The sequence below is a fragment of the Peromyscus maniculatus genome, chromosome 1 (assembly GCF_049852395.1).
Source record: "Peromyscus maniculatus bairdii isolate BWxNUB_F1_BW_parent chromosome 1, HU_Pman_BW_mat_3.1, whole genome shotgun sequence".
NCBI classification, from domain to species: Eukaryota; Metazoa; Chordata; class Mammalia; order Rodentia; family Cricetidae; genus Peromyscus; species Peromyscus maniculatus.
In genome coordinates, this window is record NC_134852.1 from 3,932,939 (window position 1) to 3,944,302 (window position 11,364).

General features: G+C 39.1%; 1 pseudogene; it reads left to right on the top strand.

Annotated features, from left to right (window-relative positions):
• The window catches only part of LOC143266815 (vomeronasal type-2 receptor 116-like), a 78,079-nt pseudogene extending 76,582 nt beyond the window's left edge, over positions 1–1,497 (top strand).
• Positions 1,498–11,364: the final 9,867 nt, after the last annotated feature.

Consider the following 11,364-nt stretch of genomic DNA (forward strand, 5'->3'; position numbering starts at 1 on the left):
AATCAAACCTGAGGCGAGTTATCGGGGGTCCATGCTGGTAGATCAGAGAGACAGAACAAACCACAGCTATCTCACCTCGCCGGATCCTCAGCTGGTCCTGTTTCCTCAGACTGGAAGCTTCTGTGTCCTCATCCTGAATGAATCTCAGCTGTACTGTGTTGCTCCATAGCCTGAAAGCTTAGCCAGGCCACATGCTTAACCAGCCAAATGCCTCTAGTTTCTGGTCCTCATGCCTTATATATCTTTCTACTTTCTACCACCACTCCCTGGGATTAAAGGCTGGCTTTCTGGGATTAAAGGTGTGTGTCACCATGCTTGGCTATTTCCAATGTGACCTTGAACTCACAGAGATCCAGAGGGATTTCTATCTCTGGAATGCTAGGATTAAAGGCGTGTGCTATCACTAACTAGTGGCTTGTCTGTTCTCTGACCCCAGGTAAGTTTATTAAGGTACACAATATTTTGGTGAACACAATACCACCACATCTCCTCTCTTTTTGTCTAAAATTAAAAAAGCTTATAACTAATACAAGAAAAACTATCCAATAAGCATATACAATATATACAGCCAAAATTACATTAATGATGTCTAGTCCATTAACATTTTTCAGATAAAAAACTCCATTATATATATTAACAATGTCCAGTCCAGTAACATCTGATAAACTCAGACCAAAAAATTTTCATTACTTATCTTATTTAAAACAAGTAGTTCCTTTTTAAAAGTAGATTCCATAATCTCCCTTTTTACCTTATCATACCCATATTTTCTCTTCTTTCTTTTCATAATAGATTCAGTAGTCTACCTTTTGTCATTTTTATATCTTCCCCTTTTTCTTCAGTGTAGATTCAATGATCCACCTATTTATCCTATTATTTCTTTATCTTTTTTTCTCAGAGTAGATTCGATGATCTATCTCATATCTATATTCTCTTTTTCTTTTTGCTTTCTAGGGGTGAAGATATCTTTAGGGAATCTTGAAAAGAAAATTTTGAGGTTAATCATCAAGTCCTGTATCGTTTGTCCAGTCTCTGGATAATAGGAAAGTTCAGGGCTTGTTTCAAGTCCTTGTTCAAGTAGTCTGTCAGGCTATATCATCTCAGCTAGTCCTCTCGAAATTGTCCTGACCAGTTTGTAGTCCAAAGTCGATTTTTCCATGGTGTTAATCCGCTTAATGGCTTTACCATAGTCCATGTGGAATCATCGTAGTAGGATCCTGTCCTCTTTTTGAAGATTTCAAAGTCACTGTTAGGCGTGGTCATGGTTTCCTGCAGACTTTTTTTTTTTTTTTTTTTGCCTCCTCTGTGGTTTGGAGCAATCATAGTCTGATAAATGTCTGTCTCTCGGAACCATGAACATTCTTCCCTAGAACAGAAAATCTTCACAACAATTTCTCCCCACCATTTGTCTTGCCAAACTTTTCCAAACTGACCTTTGCCGATGCTTTCTTGTAACACGATGGTTCTGGCAATTCTTCTCTGAACCAGCAGCAGTAAACCCTTCGTCCCTGGTAGCAGCAGCATCGCAGCAGTCACCAACAGGATGAGAAGGAGCTGGCAACGTGGAGCAGTAGCCACTGCTTCCATGGTCCCACCACTGTTTGTGGTTCGTTCCGGGCCAAAGCTTCTCCCAAGCCTCCTAGGCCGGCCTCAAACTCGGGATCCTCCTGCCTCTGTCTCCTTCAGCAAATCCTACTGGCATGTGCCACCACCACCGGCTGAGTGTAGCTTGGGCCTGAGCTGGGGCTCACAAGGCCACAGGCAAACAGCTTTTTCATGAATTCGTAACAAGAACATTGGGCGCCAGATGTAGCAGGAATCTTAAAAGTTCTTATTAATAAAATCAAACCTGAGGCGAGTTATCGGGGGTCCATGCTGGTAGATCAGAGAGACAGAACAAACCACAGCTATCTCACCTCGCCGGATCCTCAGCTGGTCCTGTTTCCTCAGACTGGAAGCTTCTGTGTCCTCATCCTGAATGAATCTCAGCTGTACTGTGTTGCTCCATAGCCTGAAAGGACATCCTGGTCAAAGTGCTTGAATAAAATTATAGAATATAAATTAATGACTTGCATATCTGTTCCTAGTTCCAAATCTTTCCTTACAATTAGCTTCAGTATTTTCAGCATGCAGATTAGAGATTCAGCAGAAGAGAAGAAAGGCAATGGGCAGCAATCAGAATGGTACCGAGAGAATATTGATAACTTTACTGGGAATAATATCAATCATTGGTCATCTAGTTTTATATTTGTTTATAAATCAGAGAGTTTCTGATATGATAAAATATATAATATGTGAGTCTTATATTTTAAAAAATTTATTTAAAAAATCATATTTTAAAAAACTATAAACACCAACTAGAAGTTTAAAATTGAGTCTTTACACGACCATCCATCTAATTTCACTAAGTCACATGCAAACCCAAATGGCACTCTTGACACTGGTGAAAACTGTGAGGTGTGCATCAGTACATTTTGGTCAGACCCACCTGTCTAGTTCCTGTGGCCCACTCTATCATATCTTCATATAAATGGAGCTGTTGACCATGTGGAAAATATCGCTTAAACTCTCCTATTTTCACCTTAAATCCAACACCATGGGGGAAATTAGAAATGTGGTAAATGCCATACTCGGCTTGCAGTTTTTCTTTCTGATTCATATTTATTACATCTCCAGCAGGATTAACAAAGTGCATATTCTTCAGAAATAGGTGAAGCTGAAAGACAGACAACACTCTTCAGTCTATATTACCTTATTTTAGGTCTGAAAATATGTTCTTATTTCATCCTAAGGCAAATTTATTGAAGGTGCCCAAGGGAGAAACTCAATGGAAGCATGTGAATAAATAAAGTCATTGTGTTCCTAGAATTTTAGTTCTCTCAGAGGAAACCCTCAAATACAGACACAGAAATACACACAAACACCAAATATAAATATGCACCATTTACACACACACACACACACACACACACACACACACACTTCCACACATACACCCATGCAGAGGCACACACATAATAGAGACACACTCATTCACACACATATACAGTAACACACACATACAGACAGACCTAAGCAATCAAGTACTGACACAGACACAGAAACACATAGGCACATAAAGATAAAAAACACACACAGAGAGACACATTAATAAAATAACATTCACAAAGAGACACACACAACAAATATATGCTCATATACACAGTCACAAAGAAACACAGGAGAGAAATATTCATACATGCAAAGTAGCACATCTATACACATGCATACAAAGTCACAGAAATGCACTGAGACACTCACAAAGACACAAACACAAAGACATACAGAAATCAGATGCAAGTATACTCTCACACACAGGTACACAAGTAGGTATTGAACTGAATCAGCACTATTTCCTGTAATATAGCTCTCAGAGAATCATGAGGGATAAGGTCCCCAGAGCCTACAGTGGTGTCAGAATCAGGTGAGTACACTTATACACACCATTCCTTATGGCAAACACCACATACATGGCAAATATTGGTTTCAGCATGTGAGAGACCCTTTAAGGATTATAACATTGATGACACCAAGTACCATCCATTGGAAGATACAGTACCTGTGAGCAGTCAGAATCCAGTTCTCTACGAGTATTGATTTGCTGTTTTTCTACTTGTTGAAGAACCATTTCATGGAGTGCATGGGCCATAGCATATGCAGCATTGTATATATTGTAAGTATCATCACTAAAGGCCATGTCAAAACTCTGTAGCATTAAGCGTTCATGTGAGACGTTCAATAAGCAGTTCTCCAGTGTCTTACAGTTAGAAGTTGAGGCTTCACAGCTAAAGTACATCCACCCCAGTCCTGCCAGGAATATGTCTGTGTATTTGGAAGGGTTCAGTGTCTGAACAAAATTTTTAAAACCAGAAATCTCAGCATGGTGGTGTTCAAAAGCAAGAGTCCCATGGAATGAGTCAAGGGTGAAGTCTCTCTTACATGTAGTGACATCCCACTGTGAGGTGGTGACCCATATTCTGTATACCCTGTGATACCCACATTCTAAAGCACACAGCTAGAGTACTGCCTGTGTCACCATAAATGATAACAACATTTGTGGATGATGTCTTAATTTGGTTGTTATACACTTCAGGTCTTGACATGTATAACTCCATGTTGACTGGGATCATGATCACAAAAGCTAAGCAGACTCTTTGGACTTCACTCTCTCCTCTCAGATCTGAGAGAAATTGGAGACCCTGGTCATCATCTGAGATGGCCAGCCCAACCCAGTTCCAGTTGAAGTGAAACACCAAAGAGACCATGGCCAGGGCCAGAGCTGTGTCCTTGGGGGCCATCTGATACAGATTGGGAAACTGTTCACAATCACTCAGGATAGGATGGAAAGGTCCATAGGTGAGCTGAAGGACATAAAACACAGGGAGCAGCATGAGGAAGAGGAATGTCAGAAATCTCAATGAGAGCCCTGAGGTGTGTGAAGCACCAGTTTAAAGGACAGGAAGGGCAATTTTTTCCTATTACTACAGTTATACTACACTGTTAGAAACATGAAAAAAAATCACTTTTTAACAGTTTGTTCAAGGAATATCCCCTTGACTGCTAATTCTTGTTCTCATGCATATCTCAAACAATGAATTGGGAATGTACCATTGAGTGGCTGATTAATTACAGTTGAACTTGATTTACATAAATTTGAAGCCAATCTCCCCCCTTATACTCTCCTCAGCATCAGGCTTAGCTAAACATGAGAAAGATTCCATACTTTCCCACCCAAACAACCTCACCTGTGGATATTTGCAGAACTGAGAAAAATGTGCCAGGCTTATGGATGGTGCTAACAGTGGTCCAGTAATCACTACACAGCATGGCCTCTTTTCTTTACAGATGTAGTTAAGGGGAAATCTACGCCATTCTACAAAATTTTGAAATGCTTGTTTATCATGATTTGTGTCAGTGACGATGTAAAATGTGAGAGACATATTTGGTAGAAGATATAGATTCCTGTTGATTTCTTCCACTGCAAAAGCCAAAGGCAGAGCAAACTGGTAGTTTTCAGGTGCTAGGCTGAAAATAAGGGCACAGGATTTAGTACGGATAAGGCTCTATAAATGAAAGCTTTGTAGTTAATACAAGGATTATCATGCATTCGATGGCATTTTCAGATATAGCTTGACAAATTCCCCTGTGTTGTAAGGTTGGAAAAACAGGAGATGCTTGAGAGCTTGAAAAAACTCAAAAAGTTGATGAGAGTGGATGTCACAAAAATGAGAAGTGTGTTCTTGTCCACTTTGACAGAGAATTTCATCTTGGCAATTTGAGTACTGGATGCACATTTGATAAATGATATGTGTGTGTGTGTGTGTGTGTGTGTGTGTGTGTGTGTGTGTGTGTGTGTGTGTGTGTGTGTATCTGTAGGAAGCTTGAGAATGCAGTTCTCATGGGGGCCAGAAGAGGAAGCTAGATCCTGCAGAGCTGGAATTTTAAGTGGTTTTGAGGTGCCTGCCAACATGGGTGGTTGAAACTGAACTCAGATCCTTTCAAAGATCAGCAAGTGCTCTTAACTTTTGACTTGTGTCTACAGCCCCAGTTTATTACTACTTTCTATATTCTAGATATTCTTCAGTATAGTATAGCCAGTAGATATTTTTCCACCTGTGTGGGCTGCTTCTTAACATGCTAATAACATTTTTAATGCAAAAAAATAGTTTTATGCAATCACACTTGTTAAAATATGGTTTTATTTCCTGAGTTATTCTATATATTTAGATGTTTTCTTTATCAGATTCATGCTTTCTGGACTTACACTAAAAATTTTGGTCCATTTGGACTTGATTTTGGAACAAGACAATGGTTGGAAAATACTTCTTTTCAACCTCTGGTTGGCAAATTTTCCACTAGCATTTCTTGAGTAGGCTATGTCTTCTCCATTTTATATATGGGGGGATATCCTACTCTTAAATTGAAATTTTTCCAAGAGGGTATTTTGATGTTTTTCTCTTCTCACAGTTTCTCCTGGGTCCTCCTCAACTACCTATCTACTTTATATTGTTTTTTCTCTATTATTCTTTAAAAACAAAACCAAAAAGAGGAGAAAAATGCAGAGAACATCCCAAGGGGGTTTAGGGATTCAGCTTATTAGTAGAGCACTTGCCTAGCAAAGTGCAAGGCCTTGGATTTGGTTCTTGGTTCTGTAAAGAAAAAAAGAAAAAATCATAAAAATAAAAATTAAAATAAACATCTAAAACCAAATAGACATCTCTGCATAAGTTGCTATGTGAAGTGTCTCTTATGACAATAGGTTTAGATATCAGTTTATGAGTATAGAGGAATATCATTAGAAATAATTTCACTGGCTTTTTTCCCAATCATGTTTGGTTCTATCCCAGGTCTCTGGGATATCCTGATTCTGAGTCCTGGTCCTCAAGGGGGATTTCCCCTCATGGAATGGGTCTCCATCTGTGCCAGTCATTTGTTGGTCACTCGCACAATTCCTGTACCATCTGTACCCCAACATACCTTGTAGGTGGGACAAACTGTAACAACCAAACATTGAGCAGAGCGTGCGGAATACTGCAGAAGAGGAAGAGGAAGGATTGTAAGACCCAGTGGTGTCAAGAGCACCACAAGAAAACCCACAGAATCAACTAACCTGGGCTCAGAGGGGTTCACAGAGACTGAAAGGACAACCATGGAGCCTACATAGGATTGACCTAGACTCTCTGCCTATATGTTATGGTTGTGTAAATTGGTCTTCATTACACAGCAGGATGATGTCTCTGACTCTGATGCCTGCTTTTGGGACCCCTTTCTCCTGTTGGACTTCCTGATCCAACCATGGTGATATTTTATTTGTCCTATAATGCCGTGGGATAGTTTGTATGTCAAATGATCTGATTGGTCAATAAATAAAACACTGGTTGGCCAGTGGCCAGGAAGGAAGTATCAGAGACTATCAGAGAGGAGAATTGAGAGAAAAGGAAGGTGGGAGGAGACACTGCCAGCTGCCGCCAGGACAAGCAGCATGTGAAGATGCCGGTAAGCCACAAGCCACATGGTAAGGTATAGATGTATAAAAATGGATTAATTTAAGATGTAAGAACTGGAGAGCTAGAAGCCTGAGCATTAGGGCAAACAGTTTAAATAATATAAGAGTCTACATGTTTATTTTATAAGTGGGCTGTCGGACTGCGGGGACTTGGTGGGAGTTTGAGAGAAATTCTCAAGCTACACTATAATGTGATTTTATTTGTATGTTAATAGATAAAGTTGCCTCAGGTTCAGAGCTAATAGCAAGCCATAGCAAGAGCCAGGCGTTGGTGGCATACACCTTTAATCCTGATCACAATACAGACAGATCTCTGTATGTTCAAGGATACAGCCAACATGAAGACACACACCTTTAATCTCCATACCAACCATAGAAGACCTGGAGGTCTGTATAGACAGGCAGTGATGTGGAGGTCATATGGTTGGTTTTACAACCAATGAGAAGCACAACAGAGAGTCAATAAAAAGACAGATACACAGGAAGTAGGTCTCTTGCTGAGGGGAAGGACAGCAGCAGCAATGAAGGGTAAGAAAGGGATTTTAGCATCAGCTCTTATCTACTGCTCTGACCTCTTGGGCTTTTAACTCTGCATTTGGCTCTGTGTATCTTATTTAATAAGACTGTTACATCTACATTTGGCACCCACGTGGTAAGAATTTATTAAAAACTACTTGGTTGGCTTAACTTGGCTGCCTGGTTTCCCACCTCAGCGGGCCCAGCTCCCTGCCTGGGCCTACCTCGGCCTAGTAGACCAACCATAGCTACAATCGGTTACCAGCAGCTGGTGCTACAAACTAGTCAGGCCTGCTGGAGCTACCAGCCAGCTGCACTCGAATGCAATTGCAAATAGAGTTGCTTTTGGCTGAAATGTGAAGTATGTGGTCAGAGCTTAAGGAAGCCAGAGCCCAGGCTCAACTCAGCTCAAGCGGGAACATGTTGTTGGATTTAAGCTTTTACCAGAACTTGTGGCTATACTTTTTTGCTTGATTCATTTCTCTCTCTCTCTCTCTCTCTCTCTCTCTCTCTCTCTCTCTCTCTCTCTCTCTGGATTCACACCTCAGATGCTAGGTAGCTAGTATGAAATTCCCTCGGATTTGTACTGTTCTATGCATACTTGATAATTCAATTAAGATATCAGATAGTTTTAGGGAAAAACTATTTAAAAGTGATTTTTTTTTTACAAATTAAAAAATATGGGTTTTATGTGTATATTGGAAGAAAACTGGACTTTGTTTTAAAACATTTTAGGCAGTCTGAAAATACAACAACTATATGAGAAGATTAATGCTGATGGGATTATGCATATTAATATTTTACTTATTCTTACTTTCGTATAAAAAAATAGTCAACTTAAGTGCCAGGATAAAAGCTTTAGAAAATCCTGTTAAACCTGTTAAAATGAATTATAGAGAAATTCAAATTCAGACAGAAGAAATTAACAGTGAAATTGTTTCAGGATTGGATTATAAGGTTACAGAAAGAAAGCCTGTTTTTTCACAATCACCCTTAATTTATCCGGTAATCATATACCGGCTACCTGGTCAAGTGAATACACAAAATATTTGGTCTCCAATTGAAATGTTAGATTTACAAAGGTTTAAGGAGGCAGTACTATCTTATGGCATGCATTCCCCATTTGTAAAGCAAATGTTAAACTCCCAGTCAACTTAAAATAAGATTATACCACAGGACTGGAGAGAGTTGATAAATGCTGTTCTGGAACACGGGGCACAGCTGCAGTGGCAAATGTGGTTCAAAGAGGTAGATAAAAACATAGAAAATCAATGGAGGGCTAAAGGTAATCAAATCTCTCAGGATCAGGTTGTTGAAAAAAGCCAAAATGAAGCAATACAAACAAAATGTTTATATGATATCCAAACCCTAATTCTATGTTGAATGGCAGCCTTGAATGCATGGAACAGATTTGAGGAACCAAGAAAGAAAACTGAGTCATTTAAAATGGTGATACAGGGCCCAAAAGAATCCTTCATGGATTTCTTACAAAGACTAATTTCAGGAGAAAAGAGAATGGTCTCGAATTCAGAAGCTAGCTAGATAATAATAAAATTTTTGGCTTTTGAGAACTTGAATGCAACATGCAAGAGAATAATCAGGCTGTTAAAGGCAAGATATGCACCCTTGGAAGATTGTATTAGGGACATGTTTAATGTTGAGGCTCATGACAATGATGATATGTGGATAGGAGAAGCAATTTCAAGAGGTTTGAGGAAGATCAGACCTTTTGGATTTGGAAAGCAAGGACATTTGAAAAGGGACTGTAAACAAGGCATTCCTAGAAACAATGTTTCTTCAAGGAACAATGGCAACAGAATTCCCCTTCCTTCTGGATTATGCAGAAGGTGTGGTAAGGGAAAACACTGGACCAATGAATGTAGATCAACAAGGGTCTGGCAAGGTAATAGTTTGCCTCAGTCTTCGGTTAACTCCCAGAAGAGCCTCAGGCAGGCAACAACAGGAAATCCTGCTCAGACCTTTCCTGCAGTCATAGAGGAAACTCCTACTCAGAGCAATTAAATAACCCAATGCCTATTGTAATAAACCAGGTTGCTCGGGATAATGGAACAACTGAGACAGAGAGAACAGAAAATTCAGGAGAAACCATGAAGAAATTTTTTTTGGCAAACTTCTATAAATGAACAAAGACCAAAATTAATGATAAAAAATAAATGGTGTTTTGTTGCCTGGTCTGGTACACACAGGTGCTGATGTGATCATAACTGAACCAAAATTTTGGCATTCAACTTGGCCTCTTCAGGAGGTAAAAGGTCAGCTGTTAGGGAGTGGAACATTATCACAAGTGAAACAAAAGTGCAAGATGTCTTAAATGTATAGGTCCAGAAGGACAGAGAGGAAAATAAAAACCATATGTGGCTACCATAGCTATGAACCTGTGGAGTCGAGACCTGTTGCAACAATGGAATACTCAGATTAACATCCCTCCAATCTCAGAAACAAATCATAAACTAGCACATGTTACTGAGAGAAATATTAGAAGATATTGTTCTAATGGGTGGTCACCAGCCATCCATATTATACAAGAACAGAGCACAACAACTGATGATCTTCCAGACACACCAACAGTTCTACCTTTAAAATGGTTAACACACAAGCCTGCATGGGTTCAGCAATGGCCTTTAACAACAGAGAAACTCCAGGCTTTAGAAGAGCTGGTAGAAGAACAGTTAAATGCTCTGCATATTGGAGAATCAACCAGCCCTTGGAATTCTCCTGTATTTGTTATTAAAAAGATTCTGGTAAATGGGGAATAGTAACAGACCTTAGAGCAATTAACAAATCAATTCAGCCAATGGGCTCTCTACAATCTGGAATTCCTTTGCCTACTCTGTTACCAAAAGGATGGACTCTCATAGTTATTGTTTTAAAAGACTGTTTCTTTTCATTACCCTTACAAGAAAAAGACAGAGAAAGATTTGCTTTCACAGTGCCTACTTACAATAATTCTCAGCCAGTTAAGATATATCAATGGAGGGTCCTCCCACAGTGAATGTTGAATAGCCCAACCCTGTGCCAATATGTTCTACAACAATCATTGGAAGTGATAGGTTAAAAAATTTTCTAAATCTATAATTTATCATTATTTGGATAATGTGTTACTAGCCGACCCAAATACAGATACTTTAGAAAGAATGTTTGAGGAAGTCAAGAAAATTTTGCCTTGCTGGGGATTACATATTGCACCTGTAAAGATACAAAGAGGAGATTCTATTAATTACTTAGGATATAAAATAGGTCTACAAAAAATTAGACCCGAAAAAGTGCAAATTAGGAAAGATTGATTACATACAGAATCTTAATGACTCTCAAAGATTATATGGAGACATTTCTCATCTACGAACTATTGTTGTGGTAAAAAATAATGAACTTAATAATTTCTTCAAAACCTTAGAAGGTGACAAAGACTTAAATAGTCCAAGAGAATTATCACCTGAAGCTGAGAAAGAATTGGCCTTGACAGAATAGAAAGTACATGAAGGACACGTGGATTGTATCCATCCAAACCTGGATTGCATTTTGGTTATTTTACCTTCTAGGAATTCTCCTACAGGAATATTAATGCAGAGGGAAGATATATTGGAATGGATATTTTTACCAAAGAAACCAAATAAAAAATTAAAAACTTATGTGGAAAAAATCTCTGACTTAATTTTGAAAGGAAAATTGAGACTTTGTCAATTAGCAGGAATAGACCCAGCAGAAATTGTTGGTCCTTTAACTAAGGGGGGCATTGGAAAGTTATGGACAGAAACTGAATGTTGGCAAAGAGCTCGCAGTAA